This window comes from Amblyraja radiata, chromosome 8, assembly GCF_010909765.2.
Source record: "Amblyraja radiata isolate CabotCenter1 chromosome 8, sAmbRad1.1.pri, whole genome shotgun sequence".
NCBI classification, from domain to species: domain Eukaryota; kingdom Metazoa; phylum Chordata; class Chondrichthyes; order Rajiformes; family Rajidae; genus Amblyraja; species Amblyraja radiata.
Window position 1 is genome coordinate 49546160 of NC_045963.1, and position 22442 is coordinate 49568601.

Sequence of the window (22442 nt, forward strand, 5' to 3'; positions counted from 1 at the left end):
CTGTGTGTGTGTTGGGTGGTTAGTGTGTGTGTGATGCCGCAGGCCTCCCTGCAACCGTGCGTTGAAGGGATGTGACCCAACGGGTCCCCCTTGGTCTGGTATACCTATAAAGAGAACTGCATCGGCTTTTAATATGAAATCTTTTTTATTGCAAAATTATAATTATTGTAATTTAGACAATATATTATGAAATATAAAGAGCAAAAATTGTGTTACTACGGCATATGTTGGAAGTACATACACATTCTCAGTTCTCTATCAAAGTCATTTTAATTAAGTGACATAGAGGATTAACCATTTGGACTGCAGAATGAATAAAATAGAGGACTAACAATTTTGACTACAATTTGAAATGAATCTAAAATTATTAATAGGACATATTATTAATAGGGCAGGAAGTTTGGCTGCACTTGGTAATGAAATGGAGGTGTTCCACAAAACAGTCAATTAGTGTGCCTAGGGATATTAAGAACTTATCAATATATTGTCCCTTTTGATATTGTAACAACAGCAGTTAGGTTTAAATTACTGGCCATCTCTTACTTTATCCTAAAAATAGCACTAACGTTTGTGCTATTTTTAGCACAGCAGCACTAGCCTATACAGCATTATACAGCACTATACAATTCATGTGTTATTAATTGATTCCTTATGGTCTTACCTACTGTACATATTCTTTTATATGTATATGCTGAAATACATGTTTTTTCCAGACCAGAATGACTCTCCAGCTGATTAAATGAAAAATTAAGCAGAATTAATGTGCGATTTGATGACCCAAATGCTGTTTGATGCTACTGTCTGTCAAGCTGTTTCTGAACTTGCACTTACTTGCTAGAATCATGCAAAAGGACAACATATGGTCTTCAACAGACTTAAGATGTGTTTGTGGCTTCTTGGCTGGCAGCTTTTTAAGACTCCATTCAGCTGTCTTTTCAGAATAATATGGTGTATATTGTAATAATTCAAATTCCACAGGCACAAAAAGGTATGCAATAAGGAGCTAAATTTGGCTTACATTATATTTTCCATTTCAAAATGACAAGTCCATGACAGTCAGTTGCTTAGGTATGTTGACTTCCAAGCCTCAACTCAAATCTCAGTACATTTTTGTAAAGGTGTACGATTGTAAGGTGGTTATGAAAATTCAATTTTCTTCCATGCTTGCTAATCATTAGGTAATATCCAGCGTATTCAAAAAGAATGCCACCTGCAAACTCAATTTTGTACTAATTGGCCAACACAATCTGACTCTCTGACTATTTTGTATTAAGGAAGCTATTCTCAAATGTTCTCACTTGTTACTGGATTCTTGAGGGAAGTCATTCCTATCAGTATGATGTCCTGCCACTAAACACAGCACACATTTCAGGCTGTTTTCCTTTCAGATGGCACCATCATATAATTTCAACCCAAATTGAATATGAGATATCACCAGGAAAAGGGGTAAGTGCAGACAAGGAAGCAGAAGTAAAATGTAAAAAATCATTTTTAAAGTAGTTGGAAATTAATAGTTGGTAGTAGGCCCCCCTCGGTCATGACTGACCATGGGTGATGCATCCTAGTTGTTGGCTGCGTGCTCCAAACCTCGGCTAGAGCACCGCCGCTTGTGGCTGAAGAGACCAGTGACAGTCTCTGTCGCAAAGGTCACATTTGTGTGTGGTCTCTGGTTTGTTGAAGTTGCTGCGCTCCTTTCTGTGCGCCCGCTTGTCTGCAGCTGCTTTCATCAGTTTCTCTTCCCCTGTTTTGAGATGTTGGTTCAGGGTACCTCTCCACCTCATGCGGTCAGCTGCAACGCTCTCCCAGGACTCCACATTGATGTCGAGGGCCTTCATATCACTCTTGCAGACATCCTTGTAAGGTAGCTGGGGATGGCCGATGGTTCTCCTCCCAGATGTCAGCTCTCCATAGAGGATGTCTTTTGGAATACGACCATCCTCCAAGCGGTGGACATGGCCCAGCCACCGCAGTCTGTGCTGCCTGAGTAGAGTGTACATACTGGGAAGGCCAGCGCGAGACTGGTTCTCGGCGTTGGACCCTCTGTCTTGCCAGGATATGCCCAGGATATGGCGGATGCTTCTAAAGTGGAAGAGGTTGAGTCTTGTCTCCTGTCTGGCATATGTAGTCCATGTCAGCAGCTTGCTGTTGACACAGGCATTGTAGACTGCTATCTTTGTCTTCACCGTCAGCTTTGGGTTGGTCCACACTCGAGTTGTGAGGCGAGCGAGAGTTGTAGCTGCCTTCCCGATCCTCTTGTCAATCTCTGTGTCCAATGAGAGGTTGTTGGTGATGGTGGAGCCGAGGTACGTGAACTGATGGACGGCATCGAGTTTGTAGTCGTCGATGGTGATGACAGGCGGCACCTCTGTATCCTGTCCCAGGACGTTCGTCTTCTTCATGCTGATGGTCAGCCCAAAATCCTTGCAAGCCCGATAGAAGCTGTCCATCAGTGGCTGAAGTTCCTGCTGGGTGTGGGACAAAAATGCCGCGTCATCGGCAAACAACATGTCTCTGATGAGAGCTTCAGGTACTTTTGTCTTTGTTCTGAGGCGGGTGAGGTTGAAGAGCCTGCCATCTGATCTAGTACGCAAATAGATCCCCTCTGTTGCAGTGCCGAAAGGATGTTTCAGGAGCAGAGCAAAGAAAATCCCAAAGAGTGGGAGCAAGGATGCAGCCTTGTTTGATGCCACTGCGGATGTCGAACCAGGATTAGAACCAGGATTAACAACCGAGATAAAGTGTTGAAATGTGTGAACATCTATAAGGGAAAAACAGAGAAATTTTAAAAAGGACTCAATATAAAAGGATTTGTGCAAATCCAAATTATTAGCATTAAATCTGAGTTTTAAACAATGTGAATTTAAGTTTATGTCAAGAACAATTGCTTAAAATATTAAACATATTTAATGAAGCTTATCGTTGAATAATTTTGAATATGTTTAGAAGATTTTTTTATTTTGTTTTCTTACCCCAGTTACCTTATGGTATTTCTTTAAAATTTGAAAATGTAGGCATGTTAGCAGTGTTATCTTTCTTTGAAATGGCATTTTCAGATATCCTTTCCTACTTTTCTGACAATGTACAACAAAAACAGAATTAAGTAAATGTTAGCTCTAGAAAGCATGAATGAATATTAACTCTATTTAATGTAGGTGCACTATTTCCTTGAAAATCAGTTTTTGGCCGTCATTGGACATCCCCAACAACATAGTGTTTGGAAAAAATGCTTCATAACCTCTGCTTTAATTATTTTATGATTGTCAGACATTAATGCACTTGTGTTCCTATCTTGCTTGCTAATGAAAGCACTCAATCACTATTCAGTTTATCATAATCCAGCATAATTTTGAAGATGTCTTTCTGTTTATTCCTCTAACTTTCCATTCTAGTGATTAGATTAGATTAGATTAGATTATTTAATGACCACACAGTCAAGCTGGTGGAATTCAGGTTCAGTACAGGATGTTACAAGATAGGCTGATTCCCGTCAAACATAACATAAAACACAACATCATACAATATACAGTACATGGATGGGGAGGATATGTGCTGTTATCATAGTGTGTTCAGAATTCGGATTGCGTGTGGGTAAGAACTGTTTTTAAATCGAGATGTCTTGGCGGGCAGTGAGCTGTAGCGCCTTCCTGATGGCCGCAGGTGGAAGATGTGGTGAGCTGGGTGGGAGGGATCAGAGATGATTTTCTTCACCCTTGACACGGACCGTTTGTGATGGAGTGATTCTATTGATGGAAGGGGAGTGCTGATGATTTTGGATGCTTTGTTAACTATGCGCTGTAATTTATTACGGGAGTGAGTGTCTAAACTGCTGAACCAGACTGTAATTGATGAAGTGAGCATGCTTTGGATGATGGCTGTGTAGAATCGGATTAGGAGGTGTTTCCTTACTCTAAACTTCTTGAGCTGGCGGAGGAAGAAGAGTCTTTGGTTGGCTTTTTTGTAGATGTGATTTGAATTGATTTTCCATTCTCAAACCTTTCTTTAAACACTATAGACAATCAACATCTTCTCCCCCTACCCCTCCACTGCCCCCCACCCCCCACCAAAACCATAGTAACTCTACATCAAATCATTTTCTTCTTTGTTTGTATCCATCCTGTAATGACATGCCCAAAAACAAATTCATTCGAAGTACTGCATCAGCAGCTTAACAAAGGGTTGTATAAAGTCAAGATTAGCTTCTTGATTTTGTTTTATGTCTTTTAATTAAAGGGCAGACTTTGAGTTTGCATTTTTATAACCTTAACTACTTGGATTGACACATTTAATTATCTGCGTTCTTGTAGTGCAAAGTCTCTTTATTTCTCTAAAATCTTAACATTTAACTGTATTTTCATTTCTCATTTATGCCTTATATTAATGTTTTTCTATATTGAACTGCATTAGTTTATTCTGAACATCTGTGCTTCATCAGAGTCTTTAATAATCTTTATCACAATTTGCCATATCAGCAAGTTTGATATCATTCATTCACTTCTTAAATACGAATCAAATAGATGTATATATTAAATATAAATGGCCACGTCAGCAGGCATTATGGTTTGACAGCTAACAGGCTTTAATTTTTTACGAAACCACCCTTTTGCCATTTGCTTTTGATCACATTTCTTTAATTATACAGCTAACAAAGAAAGTTAAAGATAATATTAATTATCAAAAAAAGTCATAATTTTGCAAAAAGTGTTATGTGTGAGTATTAGGAAAATTTCAAAATTAGGCAAAGGAAAGGAGAGTTGAATGAATAATTTGGTAGGAAACATAATAACCAACTGCCAAGTTCTACTAGATTTAAGATAGTTATGGATAGGGACAGGTAAAATTCTAAATTGGGGCAAGACCAACTTTGAAGGTAGTAGACAGGAACTCGCTCAAATTGATTGGAGCTGGTTGTTTGTTGGAAAAGAACCATCAGGAAAGCGGGTTAATTTTAAAGGTGTGCTGATATGAGTCCAGGACATGCATGTTCAGGCTTCCGGGCTGCGGGGCCGCGCAACCAGAAGGCTTCTCGCCAGGCCACAGGTGCAGACTGGAAACGCAGCTGTAGACCTTTATCGAGGCACCCTAGTATCGATGCCTCCCAGATAACCGCAGAGAAGCCCGGGCCAGAGCACAGCCGGGGCCTCATTGGTCAGTCGCAGGAGCCTCGCCTCTCGGGTCGGAGCCCGGGTCGACGGAGCAGCCGACGGAGCCCGCGGCTGGGGCCAGGGTCAGCACCGCGGAGGCCTCAGGAGAGGACTCGACAGCGCTGTGGAGAGGTCAGTGCAGCGGTCGATGATGGTGCTGACCGACGGACAAGACGGACATGTGAAGTCGGAGGAGGTGAAGCGGCGGCAGTGGTGAGGCCTCAACGGCAGCGGTGAGACCTTGCAGCAATGGGGTCTCGATGGTGATAGAAACATAGAAACATAGAAAGTAGGTGCGAGAGTAGACCACCAGGTCCGTCGAGCCCGCACCGCCATTCGCTCATGGCTGAACACTAAACAGACACACTTACCCACAAACAGTAGACACAAGACACAGAACACAAGACACTACCCTCCCCTTTATACCGCTATCACCCCTCTCCACCCCAAGAACCGCGTGATCTCCTGGGGGAGGCAAAAAAACGGATAAAAACCCAGGTCCAATTCGGGAAAAAAATCCGGGAAATTCCTCTCCGACCCCAATCCAGGCGATCGACACTTGTCCAGGAGATCACTCAGGTCTTACTATACTACCCATACCTAGGTCCATATCCCTGCCCTCTCCCCGTAGCCCCTTATCCCCTTGGCAGCTAAAAAACCATCTATTTTAGACTTAAATATATTTAACGTTTCTGCTTCCACTGCTCCCTGGGGCAGTGAATTCCACAAACTAACCACCCTCTGGGTGAAGAAGTTCTTCCTCATCTCAGTTTTAAAAGAGCCCCCCCTCACTCTACAACTATGTCCCCTAGTTCTAGCCTCCCCGATCATTGGGAACATCCTCGGTGCATCCACCCGATCAAGGCCCCTCACGATCTTATATGTTTCAATGAGATCGCCTCTCATTCTTCTAAACTCCAAAGAGTAGAGTCCCAGCTTACTTAACCTTTCCTCATATGTCAATCCCCTCATTGCAGGAATTAATCTTGTAAACCTTCGCTGCACTGCCTCCAGGGCTAGTACATCCTTTCTTAAGTATGGACCCCAGAACTGTACACAGTATTCCAAATGTGGTCTCACTAATACCGTGTACAGCTGCAGCAAGACCTCCGTGTTTTTATACTCAATCCCCCTAGCAATAAGGCCAAAACTCCATTGGCCTTCCTGATTGCTTGCTGCACCTGCATACTGACTTTTAGTGATTCATGTACTAATACCCCTAGATCCCTTTGCGTTGCATTACAACGCAGCTCCTCCTCATTTAGAAAATAACTTGCCCTATCATTTTTTTCCCCAAAGTGAATGACTTCACATTTATTAGTATTAAATTTCATCTGCCAAGTTGTTGCCCACTCACCTAGCTTATCTATATCCTTTTGCAGACTCTTCCTATCCTCCTCATCCCCTACTTTCCCTCCCATTTTTGTATCGTCCGCAAATTTTGATATATTACACTTGGTTCCCTCCTCCAAATCATTTATATAAATTGTGAACAACTGGGGTCCCAGCACCGACCCTTGCGGAACCCCGCTAGTTACCGGTTGCCATCCCGAGTATGAACCATTTATCCCCACTCTCTGCTTCCTATTTGTTAGCCAATCCTCTACCCATGCTAATATATTACCCCCAATCCCATAATTTTTTATTTTTAGCAATAGTCTCTTATGTGGCACCTTGTCAAAAGCCTTTTGGAAGTCCAAGTATACCACATCCACCGGTTCCCCTTTATCCACCCGGGTTGTTACTTCCTCAAAGAATTCGAGCAGATTCGTTAAACACGATTTCCCCTTCACAAAACCATGCTGGTTCTGTCTGATGAAGTCATGTTTATCCAAGTGCCCCGTTAGTGTTTCTTTAATAATTGTCTCTAACATTTTACCCACCACCGATGTTAGACTAACCGGTCTATAGTTACCCGCCTTCTGTTTACTTCCTTTTTTAAATATAGGTGTTACATTGGCCATTTTCCAATCCACTGGGACCGTTCCTGCCTCCAGGGAGTTTTGGAAAATTATCACCAATGCATCCACAATCCCCACTGCTATCTCCCTCAAGACCCTTGGATGTAATCCATCAGGCCCAGGGGATTTATCCTCCTTCAGTCTCATTAATTTCCCTAATACCACCTCCTTGGTGATCTTAATAGTATTTAGCTCCTCCATTCCTACCGCCTCTTGTTTATCCAGCGTTGGAATATTTTTTGTGTCTTCTATGGTGAAGACTGATACAAAATACTCGTTTAATGCCTTTGCCATTTCCATGTTCCCCACCAACAACTCTCCAGTCTCACCCTCCAATGGACCAACGTTCACCTTAGCCACCCTTTTTCTTTTTATATAGCTATAAAAACTCTTACTATTAGTTTTTATGTTGTTCGCTAAATTCCTTTCATAGTCTATTTTCCCTGTCTTAATTAATCTCTTAGTTATTTTTTGCTGACCTTTAAATGCTTCCCAATCCTCTACCCTCCCACTAACTCTGGCTACCTTATATGCCCTTGCCTTCAGCCGAATACTATCCTTTATAGTTTTACTGAGCCATGGCTGACTGTTCTTACCCTTACCCCTTTTTTTCTTCATAGGAATAAATTTTTCTTGAAGGTTATACAGTAGATCCTTAAACGTACACCACTGCTCATGTACCGTCTTATTCTTGAGTCTGCTATCCCAGTCAACTTTGATCAGCTCAGTCCTCATACCTTCATAATCCCCCTTATTTAGACTAAGCACCCTAGCCTGAGTTTCAACCTGCTCCCCTTCTATTTGAATATGGAATTCGACCATATTGTGGTCACTTGTTCCCAACGAGTCCCTAACTATGACATTTTTAATTAATCCTGCTTCATTACACAGGACCAGATCCAAGATTGCCTCCCCCCTTGTCGGTTCTGTGACATACTGTTCTAGGAACCCGTCTCTAATACATTCTATAAACTCTTCCTCTAGTCTACCCTGCCCAGTTTGGTTTGCCCAATTAATATGAAAATTGAAGTCCCCCATAATTACAGCAGTTCCCTTTTTACATGCGTCAACTATTTGCAGATTTATGTTCTGACTAACAGCGTCACAGCTATTTGGAGGTCTATAAATTACACCCACTAGTGTTTTTTTCCCCTTGTTATTCTCTATCTGTACCCAAGCTGTTTCACTATCCTGATCCTCCAACGCAATATCCTTCCTCTCCATTGCCGTTATTCCCTCCCTTATTAAAAGGGCCACCCCTCCTCCCTTTCTTTCCTGTCTATCTTTTCTAATTGTCGAGTACCCCTCTATATTTAACTCCCAGTCCTGATCCCCTTGCAGCCATGTCTCCGTAATGGCCACGATATCATAACTATATATACTCAATTGCACCGTTAATTCATTTATCTTATTTCGAATACTCCGTGCATTCAGATAAAGCACTTTCAGATGATTTTTACTACCCTTCCTTCCCGTTTTTGCCCCTTTTACATCTAGAGCTTTATCTTCACACATTCTGGATCCTCCTGTCACATGATGAAGCCTCGCGGCGGCGGCAATGCCTCGCGGATCAACTCGTGGTCGATGTGAGCGTGGTGGACCGCCGTGAGGGAGGGGGAAGAACAATGGATGACCCGGCATGGGGCCAGGAATAATGGAGGGCCACCGGGGGAGGGGAAAAACAATGGACAATGGGGAGGGAAGGGGCGAGGGAGAGAGAACAATGGGGACCCGGCGTGAGGGAACCACCACTGTGGGGTGGGAGGGGGGGTGGGAGGGGAGGCAAAAGGAGAAGCCGGCGTGCTTTGTAACTTTGTCAGCGCCAAAGGTGGCCGCTATTTGTATACATTGGGTATACAAGCAAAGAAGTTCACTGTGCCTTGTCACATGTAACAATAAAGTATTACATTTCATTCCATGTTCCTGTAGGAGTGAAGGTCAAGGCAGGTAGGCATAAGGAAGCTTCGATGACAAAAGAAATTGAGGCTCTGGTCAAGTGTAAGAAGGGGGCATGGGGCAGGTATAGGCAGCTGGGATCATGTGTATCCCTGGAGGAGCTTTGGGAGCAGGAGCAAGCTAACATAGGAAATCAGGGTAAAAAGGGGAGAGGAGATAGCTCTGACAGTTACTATTAAGGAAATCCCAAGAGTTTTTATAAATACATAAATGGAAAAAGGGTAACTAGAGAGAGAGTGGGACCTCTCAGGAGCCAAAGTGGACAACTCAGTATGAAGCCATAAGGTCCTCAATGAGTATTTATCTTCTGTTTTTATTGTGGAGAAAGACATGAGGACCGGGGAAGTCAATGGAGGTGTCTTGAGGGCAGTCAGTATTACGGTCGAGGAGGTGCTGGAGGTCGTGACGCATATGAAGGTAGACAAATCTACCCGGCCTGATCAGATATATCTGAGGACACCAAGGAGAACTAGAAATGAAATTGCAGGTATCTTGGCTGAGATTTTTGAGTCGTCATTAAATACAGGTGATGTGCCGGACGACTGCAGAGTGGAAGATGTTGTGCTTCTATTTAAGAAGGGCTGCAAGGAAAAGCATGGGAGCTACAGGCCAGTGAGTCTGACATCTGTGATTGGAAAGTTACTAGAGAGTATTCTGAGACGTAAGACATACATGCATTTAGCTGGAAAAGGGCTGATGAGAGATTGTCGCCACAGTTTTGAATGTGGGAGATTGTGTCTCTCGAATCTTATTGAATGTTTTGCAGATGTGACCAAAAAAGGTTGATGAGCTCTAAAGAGCTCCTGACGTCGTTTTTCAGTAAGGCATGAGGCGCATTGGATTGAAGGTGAGACAGCTGACTGGATAGAAATTTGGTTTCATGGAAGGAAGCAGAGGGTGATGGTGCAAAGTTGCTTTTCGGACTAGAGGCCAGTCCCAAAAGGCCCATAAATGAACACTTCAGCCACATTTCCCTCCCATTTTCCTGAGAGTAGATCAAGTTTTGCCTTATCCCTTGTAGGGCCCTGTACATATTGCCTGAGGAAACTTTCCTAAACACATTTGACAAATTCCACCCAGCCTAAACATTTTCAAATATGACATTCCCAGTCTCTGTTGGGAAAGTAACAGTTCCAACATATTGGAAGGCACCAAATTCAAGGGAGGGAGAGATAAAAGAAGCAAATATAGACCAGTTAGCATGACAACAGTTGTAATGAAAATGGTGGAATCTATATCTCGAATATCTATCTAGAATAGGGCAGCATGGTGGCGCAGAAGTAGAGTTGCTGCCTTACAGCGCCGTAGACTCGGGTTCGATCCTGACTATGGGTGCTGTCTGTACGGAGTTTGTACGTTCTCCCCTTGACCGCGTGGGTTGCCTCCGAGATCTTCAGTTTCCTCCCACAGTCCAAAGACGTACAGGTATGTTGGTTAATTGGATTGGTATAATTGTAAATTGTTCCAAATGTGTGTAGGATAGTGTTAATATGTGGGGATTGCTGGTCGGCGCAGACTCGGTGGGCTGAAGGGCCTGTTTCCACGCTGTATCTCTAAACTAAACTAAACTATTATAAAGAACTGGGCGCATGAAATCTTTTTGATTATTTTAAAAAGGGGTACCACAGTTGTATATAGCAGAAAAACTGGCACTGAGCTAAAAGATTAACATCATGTTTTGAAAAGCAGAGCAGGTAAAAAGGAGCAGCTGCATTTTTCAGAATTTGGTGGACTGTGGCTTTTATTGCTTTAATATCGGTACATTTTGGAAATCGATTAAAAACAAAAAAGCAATTCTGCAGCATTTTCTTCTGTCGAACTTGGTCACAATTTATTTAATCACTCTTTACATTTGATCATACACAACTAATTTTTTTTAGAAATACTTGACCTGATTAAATCGAAGGACTCAAATATTGCCTTGGCAGATTCAATACATCCTAAGAAATGAAGAGAGTGCCGCTGTTTTTTGCACAAATATTTTAATTGCTCTTCAGTTGTTAGTAGTTAGTAATTTGTTTAATGTTATATGTTGCTGTTCACAAACCTCTCTGTCTCATGCTGCAAGCTGGCTGCAGTATTCTTTCTCCAGTGTTGCTGGTTCCTAGGCAGTGACCTACAACTGCAAACTCACAATTTTGTGATCTTCTTTCTCCCAGTACCATTTCTGGAAGAGGGTATTTCTGGATTTTGGGTGGATGAACAAAAGAAGGAAACATTGGAACAAAATTTAAAATCAACTAACACAGCGCTAAGCCATCATTAGATAAACCTGTAGGAACATTCCAAATATATTTTGAGAAACCATAGACTTGAATAAATTCTAACATAACTATTACAATTCTTTAATTTTATATTTTACAACCTGATACAAATATATGTTTCAATCATAATCTTATTATTGATGCTCATGTAATGGCAATATGTCCAATTTTCTACATGCCTATCCCAAAAGATAATATTGTCCATGATACAATCTGCAACAGAAGATCCCTTAAGAAAAAATATGTAAGATGATGGTTACTGACAGGTTGAAAGAATAACTGATCGTAACTGTAATAATTAATAAATGTTGTGGTCAAAATTATATGGACACTCATAATTCAAATATTTATATAATCCCAAATTAAAAACTGCTGTGCCGTTGTCTGAAAATATCTGGCTTGAGGTAAAATTACATTCCACATCAAAGAGAGTTTTCCCTGTGGCAAACCATTTTGTTCTTCAACATCTTTAAATATTCCTCATTCTACTTAACATTTTTGTTGAAGGCACTATTATGATCTAAATGGCAAGAGTCACTGTACTCCAACTAGAACATAAAACAAATGTTATTTCAGCCATTTGTCGGCATTAAGCAGCAGAAGGCAAGAGCCTGGAGGACTATCTTGATCCCAAAAGGTGGCCGATCTTCTAATTTGACCCCTCAACCACATCTTGACCTGAAATGAAAGGATGAATGTACAGGCATGCATTGAGCAAGGAGAAAGTGCTGCATTAAGAGAATAAAAATCTTTGCATTGCATTAGGAATCCTGCATGCCATATGTCTGAATCTGATGTGTGAACTTTGAATTCTTTAAGAAAGACGTTGTGGGTACCATTCATTATCTGTTGCTGCACACATCTGAAGTAGGCAATAGTGATAGAATAAAATCCAATTAAAGGCACATTTTGCCATGGTGAGAAATTTTAAAGTTTTCCCAAAAACAAAGTCTAGTCCCAGTTAGATATCAGGGTCACTCTTCGTCTACATTCTGACATATGCATCGTATTGAAATGTTCAGTTGTTCAGGTCCTTTTGGATCTCTGAGACAAAAGTAACCATGTGGTCAATGTTCCAACCTGCTGTTAATTTCTTAATGATATTGCTGTAGGATAAGAAAGTTAGGTCATTATAATGGCAGCTCGCTAGTGATAAATTGTACCAGGTATTTTATCCTGCTGCGTCTTTTCCTGTCTGTAAATCTGATGTAGCAAGGATCCAGTAGAATTCCATTGTGATATATGGAAAGAAGAGACATTTTAAACTTTACCCCCCCCCCCATCCTATTTTGCAATGCCATGTTCCAACTTAACTGTAAACAAATCAATTATAGACACTTTAATATGATTATATTACATATTGATTAATTCACAAAGATCGCCTTTTTTCCTGACAAAGTATGCTGTCTAGAGTTTCTTTTGTCACTTGGTGCTCAAATGCAATTAGTCCAAAATTTATGTCCAGGTGAAGAAATGTGAAATATGACTTCAGTAATGCCTGAGTATATTTTTTAACAAATTGAAATGTTGATATTCTTGTATAGATAAAAAAATCATGACAAAACTGATATATATATATTTTTTTAATATTTGTTTTAGCGCAGTCAAGCAGCTTATAAATGCAGTAAACAAAGACAGACAGCACCAGATGGAACATGAGCTGTTAGTTAGTGAGACGCATTGCGGGATGGGGCATAAGCCAGCAGTCAATAGGAGAATAAAGAAATGTGGAGGAAGATGCAACACCCTGGTCCAACTGGGATCAGATGTTCTCTCTCCACCCCCAACCCCCCACCCCACCCTAATTTATCTAGTGTAAAGTCTGTGATTATTAATCCCTGTTATATTAAAGAAGCCAGCATGAGTAAGGCACAATACGCAAAATAATTTCAGTATCTCCAATTGGGTTTTTCAATAGTACTGCAGTTTCTTTTTAAATTAGATAAAGTCATTTTTATATGCTGGCATTGCACATAACTCAGTATGGTCCAAATAAGTACCTGTGCTTACTCAGTTACTTACTTACTGCTCCCACGATGAAACTGGAGCATCCTGTATGTGCACCAATTTCAACTGCCCATGTGTACATATTGATCAATTGCTTTGCACTAGTAATTAAATGGGAGAATTTCACTTTCACATCGCACATTGGTTTCTGAAGGACTGTGCCAGCTCCAGATCCTATCATGGAGCTGGCATATACTGCTGCTCCAGCATCAAGCCACCTATTTATGTGTTTCTGTGGAGCTAGGCCAGCTAAATGAGAATGCAGTTCCGGTGCTCGATACCAAGTGTTTCACACTGAATCCATGCTGTTGCATAAATTAAACATGAAAATATTATTCTAATATTCCGGCTAACATATTCTGGATTTTGTGTAACATATTTCTCAATGTTTAAGAGGCAATTCAGAATGTGAAGACAAAATATTTTAAGAGTATGCGAGAAGATGTTTTTTTTTAAATTCGATATTTTGATGTTGAATGACTATCGGTATTGAATTCTGATATAAGGTTGTAAACCCAAAATGTTATTCAATTCTGCTCTCAACAGGTGCTGCCTCGTCTTCTGGATATACTAGATGTTTTAAATCAGTATTTAAGCACAATTCGACTTACTTTAAAACACGTTTTCTCATACCCTTCACACTCCTGACCCATCAAAGTTGAAATATTTTCAGTACTTCAAGGAGCAGAGTGAATCTTTAAGCGTTTTTGGTTAAGGGGATGTAACTTTCAGATTGGATGAAGAGAAGAAAATAAGTAATTTTTGTGTTTGTAGATTGTTTTCAGAGGGTTACCTCATTTTGTAGAATTATCCATTTCACTATTAAGAATAGCAAAACATGATATATTTAAGAGGGTGGAGTTGGGTAAATGTTGTGCAGAGAAATGTGCATATAAATCACAGGAAATTAACATACAGATACAGCAAGCAATTAAAATACAAATGGTCTGTCAACATTTGGTACAAAGAAAGGAATCTTGTTCCAATAATAGAAAGTATTGGTGAAATGTTATGTTTTTTATTATCTTCTTAAACATAGAAAACAAACGATGCTCTTACTTTAGATAGGATGGAATGAACTAGATTGATGATTATCATCCTTAGATAAGAAGAGTTTCCCAGTAATTGAGGATTGAATAGAATGGGGTTATTTTTCTGGAGTTCAGAAAAATAAAAAGTGATCCTTCTGATAGACAGCTTCTCCAAGCCAATGGACTAAAACAATGGAGAATTGTTTTAAGATACTGAGGCCTGTTATTTTGGATTGAGGTAAAATTCCTTGGTCAGATGTTTGTGAATCATTTGAATAATCTATTCTCAACGATTATGGATGGTAAGCCATTGTTTGTATTCAAGACTAAAATCAATAGATTTTTGGACATTGCAGAAATTGAAGGACAGGGATGTATGGAGGAAAGCAAGGCTTGGTTTGCATGATTCTGTTGAAAGGCAGAGCAGGTTCAAGTGACCTAGTGGCCTACTTCTGCTTCTGTTTCTTATGTTCACAGTCGAACATGATCCCTTATCTGACGTGAAATATATTTTCTGCTATGAGTCATTGCAATCTGGTGAGGATGAGGAATTGATGTTTCTGGCAATTTTGTCTAGACAAATCTGTTAAGACAATTATGGAAACCGGATATCACAAAAGAAGTTGTTCATTCCTGTATTGAATATAATGTTTGTATTCCTCATAATATTGTTGAATACAGTTATAGAAAAGTAAAATATATGAATAGCATAAAAATAAAATATCAGATGTAAGATATCATTGAAACAATTTCTTCTCAGTTTTTTGGGTCACTCCATAAATTTTTGGAAATAAAGATTCTGCTGCATAATGTTCAAAAGCCTTTCTCTTTGAATAACTCACAACTACCATAGCCTTTAATAATGAAACATCAAGGATCTAAATCACATGCTTTACGTGCTGCAATACAACTCCAGTTATCACAAATTCAGTGCAATTCATAGTATTTCAGTTTAATCGTTCAGTCAAGAGAAATTAACATTTTAAGATTTTGCAATGAATTATTCTTAATGTTTTTGCTGCCTCTAAAACATTGAACGTTTTCTTTGACATTTTGAAATTCTACATGATGTTTGATTGAAAAGAGTGAACATTTGCAAAGAAAGATAATTCAAAAAAGAGAGAAAAGGTACATGACAAAATATATAACCAACCAAGAAAAAGTGAAGAATTTTGTCGCTAATCTAGACTCTTAAAAGGCGACAAAGGTTTGTTACAGTTTTAATTCTCACTCTTCCACCTTTTCCAGAACTGAAGCTGTAACATCCCCTTACTGGCTGACTTGTCACATTAATACATTTAAAATGAGCCAGCTGGCATTGTCTGTGTACTTGGGCAAAGTTTGCTTTGGGTCTCTGTCAGTGAAAATTATTGAAATAATTAAAAGTAAAATTTTGCAAACAAAAACAAAAATTCCAATGCATTAGCATGTACTACTTGTATACTATCATTCTATTGGGAGATGTATGATTGTATGTTTTCACATTTTTGTCGGGAATGCAATCTATGATAATGTATTTTCTCATCTAGTCTAAAGGTTGTTAGACTTCCTTTTACAGATTATTTAGTTTGAAATGTCAAGGTACCTGTAAAAATGAATTGAAAATGAATTTGAAGAACATTTTATCATCCTGAAACAAAAGAAGAATATGCAGTAGGAGAGTTGTTGTTGATGTAGCTATTAACGAAACATCACAACAGGAGATGCTGTGCAAGCAACAATTATTCAAAACATTTTGCATAGATAGGATAATTGACTCGATGTTGCTGGCTGAAAGCCAGCGGTTCTGAAGGGAACCACCGGCAATTAGCCATTCGTCGATCAGCATGTGAGAGATGAAAAGTAGAAGGTGGAGGTTTTAGACAGGCTGGAGGTCAGATGCTCGAGCATCTGACTGTTAGCTTTGCTGTTGGACTCACCATTGAGCCTTATGAAACACAGTGTAATTAACTTGAATGGAGTCACTAAACTTGTGGAAAAAGATAAGTGCTGGTAACATTTTACATTTTAATTTTATTATACCTTACTTCAGAGTTTTAATAATTCATTTATATTTTGATATGTTTAATTCACTTTTTTTTTTTTAATTGTTTAAATGTATTTGAATATTGCTATCAGAGGTGTTTAAAACTGTTACATGGCCTTTGGCAGCCATATTCTGGGGCTACTTGTCAATTGGAGCCCTCTTCATCTTGCCAGGTGCCTGTTGTGTGCACACAGTCAGCTCATTTGGCTCCCTGCACAAGGAAAATAAGTGCAGGCAGGTAAAGCCCACAGGTAGGAGTCAAGAAAGTGGGCTGGGTTCAGGACAGATCAAATAGTAAATCTCTATATAGTTGTATCAACATAATATTCGTGCGGGGTAAAAAGTAGGAAAACAACACTAAGTCTGTGTCCATTGAGGAATAGAAAGACACATATTAATATGTAAACCCAATAATAGAACAACAGGTGCAGGAGCAGGCCATTCGGCCCTTCGATCCAGCACCGCCATTCAATATGATCATGGCTGATCATCTAAAATCAGTACCCCATTCCTGCTTTTTCCCCATATCCCATGATTCCTTTGGCCTTAAGAGCTAAATCTGACTCTCTCTTGAATTATGGTGGTTGCAATTGAATTGCAAAGATTAAACTTATTCTTTCAAAATTCCACTTCCGTGCCCCCCCCCCCCCCCCCCCCCCCCCCCACCACCACACACATAATTCAAAAGTCAGCATCTACTTTATCACTATGTTTGTTGGAAGGCGTGATGGTGGGGAATTATTTGATAAAACCTTACATAATACATTGTATGTTAGAAGGTAGCCCTCAAAGAATTGAATTTGTGTTGTGGCAGGAAGTAGAGACCAGGAATAATTGCAGGTACACTAATTGGCAGAATGCAGTTTGTGGTGCCCTGCAAGGGTCTATGTTTGAATCCCAACCTTTCAGCATATCTATGCACGTACACGAAAGAGAGCACTGGTGAACTTACTAATCACATAAGGACTGGCAGGCCAAGGAAGACCTCCACAGCTGATGACAGAAGAATTCTCTCTATAATAAAGAAAAATCCCCAAGCACCTGTCCGACAGATCAGAAACACTCTTCAGGTGTGGATTTGTCAATGACCACTGTCCGCAGAAGACTTCATGAACAGAAATACAGAGGCTACACTGCAAGATGCAAACCACTGGTTAGCCGCAAAAATAGGAGGTTACAGTTTTCCAAGAAGTACTTAAAAGAGCAACTACAGTTCTGGAAAAAGGTCTTGTGGACAGATGAGATGAAGATTAGCTTATATCAGAGTGATGGCAAGAGCAAAGTATGGAGGAGAGAAGGAACTGCCCACGATCCAAAGCATACCACCTCATCTGTGAAACACGGTGGTGGAGGTGTTATGGCCTGGGCATGTATGGCTACTGAAGGTACTGGCTCACTTATCTTCATTGATGATACAACTGCTAATGGTAGTAGCATAATTAATTCTGCTCAAGTTCAAACAAATGCATCAAAACTCATTGGCCGGCAATTCATTCTACAGCAAGACAATGATCCCAAACATACTGCTAAAGCAACAAAGGAGTTTTTCAAAGCAAAAAAATGGTAAATTCTTGAGTGGCCAATTCAATCACCCAATCTGAACCCAATTGATCATGTATTTTATATGCTGAAGAGAAAACTGAAGGGGACTAGCCCCCAAAACAAGCATAAGCTAAAGATGGCTGCAATACAGGCCTGGCAGAACATCACCAGAGAAGACACCCAGCAACTGGTGATGTCCATGAATCGCAGACTTCAAGCAGTCATTGCATGCAAAGGATATGCAACAAATTACTAAACATAACTCCTTTCATTTACATGACATTGCTGTGTCCCAAACATTATGGTGCCCTGAAATGGGGGGACTATATATAAACACTGCAGTAATTTCTACATGGTGAAATCAAAATGTATAAAAATGGCCTTTATTAAAATCTGACAATGTGCACTTTAACCATATGTGATTTTTTTATATCACAAATCTCAAATTGTGGAGTAGAGGCAAATAAATAAATGATGGGTTTGTCCCAAACATTATGGAGGGCACTGTATATGGTCCACGTAACTCAGTCAATCAGGCAGCATCTATGAAAAGAGAAATGAGTTAAAAGGATCAAAAACTCTTTATTAATATTGAGAAAGAGAAAAAGCAAGTTAGTCTAAGTAACCAGAAAGTTGAGGAGGGCAATGGGTGGAACAAAGGAAATGCCAATAGTAGAGTGAAATACCATTGAAAGCTGTACATCACCAAGATATCACAACATTGGCAACACACTCAGAGAGTTCCTGTCCATTCAATTCTTGTTCCACACCATGTCGCCTCCTATGTTCTGTTACTAACTTGCTTTCTCTCTTTCTCTGTTCTGATGAAGGGTCTTCCACCTGATATGTTAACAGATTTCACTTCCTACATATACTTCCTGGCCAGTTAAGTTCTTCTAGTATTTCTGTTTTTTATCCCGAGAAGGAGATAAAGAATTGAGGAAGGAAAGAGAAATGTTACCTGTCTAAATGTTTCTTAAACGATGGGATAGTCCCAGCCTCAACTACCTCCTCTGGCAGCTTGTTCCATACGCCCACAACCCTTTGTGTGAAAAAGCTTTTCTGAACCCTTTCAAGCTTGACAATATCTTTCCTTTAACATGATGCCCAGAACTGAACGCAATATTCTAAATGCGGTCTCACCAACGTCTTATACAACTGCGACATGACCTCCCAACTTCTATACTCAATACTCTGACTCATGAAGGCCAAAGTGCCAAAAGCCTTTTTGACCACCTTACCTACCTGCGACTCAACCTTCAAGGAACCATGCACCTGTACTCCTAGATCCCTCTGCTCTACAACAATACCCAAAGGCCTACCATTTACTGTGCAGGTCCTGCCCTTGTTCGACGTCCCAAAATGCAACACCTCACACCTCTCTGTATTAAATTCCATCAACCATTCCTTCGCCCACCTGGCCAATCGATCCGGATCCTGCTGTAATCGTTCACAACCATCTTCACTATCTGCAAAACCATTAACTTTTGTATCATCAGCAAACTTGCTAATCTTGCCCTGTATGTTCTCATCCAAATCATTGAAGTAGATGACAAACAGTAACGGGCCCAACACCGAACCCTGAGGCACACCGCTACTCACAGGCATCCAGTCTGAGAAGCAACTTTCCACCATTACCTTCTGCTTCCTTCCATAGAGCCAATTTGCTACCATTCAGCTATCTTTCCTTGGATCCCATGAGATCTAACCTTCCAGAGCAGCCTACCATGCGGAACCTTGTTGAACGCCTTACTGAAGTCCACGTACACAACATCTACAGCTCTGCCTTCATCAACCTTTTGGCTCACGTCTTCAAAAAAATCTATCAAATTTGTGAGACACGACCTCCCACGTACAAAACCATGCTGACTATCCCTAATCAGCCCTTGCCCATCCAAATGCCTGTATATCCTATCCCTCAGAATACTCTCCAGCAACTTACCAACTACAGATGTTAAGCTCACTGGCCTATAGTTCCCAGCATTTTCCCTGCAGCCTTTCTTGAAAAGAGGTACAACATTTACCACCCTCCAGTCTTCCGGCACCTCTCCTGTATACAAGGACGACTCGTACATTTCAACCAGGGCGCCTGCAATTTCCTCTCTAATTTCCCACAATGTCCTCAGATATGTCAGATCAGGCCCTGGAGATTTGTCTACCTTCAAACACGACGGTACCTTCAGTACTTCTTCGACAGTAACCCTGACTGCTCTCAAGACACTTCCAGTGACTGCTCCAGTTTCCTCCATCCTACTGTCTTTCCCCTCAGTAAATACAGAGGAGAAATAATCATTTAGGACCTTGCCCATCTCCTGTTGGTCCACACAGAGGTGACCGCTTTGATTCCTGAGAGGTCCCCCTCTCTCTTTAGTTACCCTTTTCCCCCTTATGTATTTATAAAATCTTTTTGGATTGTCCTTCGTGCTACCCGCCAGAGCTATCTCCTGGCCCCTTTTTGCCCTTCTGATTTCCTTTTTTAGTTTACTCCTTAGCTCCCGAAACTCCTCCAGGGACACACTTGATCCCAACTGCCTATACCTGTCCCATGCATCCTTCTTGTTTTTGACTAATGTCTCAATTTCCCTCTTCAGCCAAGCTTCCTTACATTTGCCTGCTTCACTCTAACGGGAACATCTTGTGAAACTGTAACATAACATCTCAACTTCTATAAGAAAAAGAGACACAAAGTGCTGGAAGGCAGAAGGGCCACAACCCAAATTGTCACCTATCCGTAGATAGACATAAATTGTCGGAGTAACTCGTCGGGTCAATCAGCATCTCTAAAGAACATGGATGAGTGACGATATTGGGCACGACCCTTCTTCAGACATTGTGGCGGGAGGGATGAAAGCTGGAAGAGAGCAGGGTCAGGACAACACCGGGTGAGTGATGGGAGGGTACAGGTGAGGAGAATTTTTTTGTAGGCAGATGGTTGGACAAAGGCCAGAGATGAAAAGCCAAAAAGTGTGAGATAAGAATAGAAGTGCAAAGTGTGAGCCCAGAGGAAGGAATATATGTGGAACGGGTGGGACAGGGGAGAAATGGGTGTACATCCAGGAGGGGCACAGGGAAGAGATGAAGGACGGAAGAAAGGAGAGGGTTAAGATGAGTTACCTAAAATTGGAGAATTCAGTGTTCATATCCAGAGGTTGTAAGCTACCCAAGCGGAATATGAGATGCTGTTCATCCAGTTTGTGGAGGAGGCCCAGTACAGAGAGGTCAGTATGGGAAGGGGTTAAAATAGTAGACAACTGGGAGATAAACATTGAATCCTCCAATTTTGGGTAAAATTAACATTGATTTATCCAATTTTAGGATACTATCCTCAAACCTTCATGCCCCTTCGCGCCCCTCCTCGCTTTTTTTCACCCCCTTTCACTTTGCTGGACCCCACTTAGATTTGCATCCCTTTCTCTCCTCCCCCTCCAACTATGTTCCTTCCTCTGGCTTCATAATTTGCACTTCTCCGATCCTTTTCTCACATCTATTATTTTTGTCTCTGGCCTTTGTCCAAATATCTGCCTATCAAAATCCCCTCTTGCCTGTATCCACGTATCACTCTCCAGGCTTTGTCCTGACCCTCCTCTCTTCCAGTTCTCTCCTCCCCCCCCCCCCCCCCCCCCACCACCAACATTACCACATTGTCTGAAGATGGGACCCGACCCAAAAGGTCACATTAGCCATGTTCTCCAGAGATACTGGCTTTTCCCACTGAGAGTAGGGAAGATTCAAACAAGGGGACATGACTTGAGAATTAAGGGACTGAAGTTTAGGGGTAACATGAGGGGGAACTTCTTTACTCAGAGAGTGGTAGCTGTGTGGAATGAGCTTCCAGTGAAGGTGGTGGAGGCAGGTTCGTTTTTATCATTTAAAAATAAATTGGATAGTTATATGGATGGGAAAGGAATGGAGGGTTATGGTCTGAGCGCAGGTATATGGGACTAGGGGAGATTATGTGTTCGGCACGGACTAGAGGGGTCGAGATGGCCTGTTTCCGTGCTGTAATTGTTATATGGTTATACTGCCTGGTCTGCTGAGCACTTTGTGTCTTATTTTGTAAATCAAAAAAACAAAACGTTTCTCTTGTCTTCTGTGCTCAATTCCCTGACTGATGAAGGCCAAGGTACAAAAATCCTTCTTCACCACTTTTTAGAGAATTAAATACTTGTAGTCTTACATCCTTCTGCTCTACACCACTCCTTATCTTTCACTGTGAATTTCCTGCCCTGATTTGACTTCCCAATTTGCAACATCTCACACTAATTTGAATTAGACTCCATTTGCCATTCCTCAGCCCACTTGCCCCACTTGCCCAACTGATCAAGATCCTTTTGTAATAATTGATAACCATCTTCACTATCTACAATACCATCTATTTTCGTGTCATCTGCAAAGTTATTAATCATGCTTGTATATTGCGATCCAAATCATTGATATAGATGACAAATAGCAATGGGCCCAACACAATCCCTGAGGCACACCACTAGTCACAGGCCTCCAGTCCAGAGAACAAC

General features: G+C 40.9%; 1 protein-coding gene and 1 long non-coding RNA gene across 3 annotated transcripts in view; both read left to right on the top strand.

Moving 5' to 3' along the window:
- sdccag8 (SHH signaling and ciliogenesis regulator SDCCAG8) overlaps positions 1-22442 on the top strand; it is a 331517-nt gene that overhangs the window by 127620 nt on the left and 181455 nt on the right. The gene's annotated exons all lie outside the window — the stretch shown is intronic.
- On the top strand, positions 13905-20715 carry LOC116976187. The gene is made up of 3 exons (XR_004412888.1): positions 13905-13916; positions 16207-16209; positions 20664-20715. It is a non-coding gene; the product is annotated as an uncharacterized LOC116976187 (long non-coding RNA).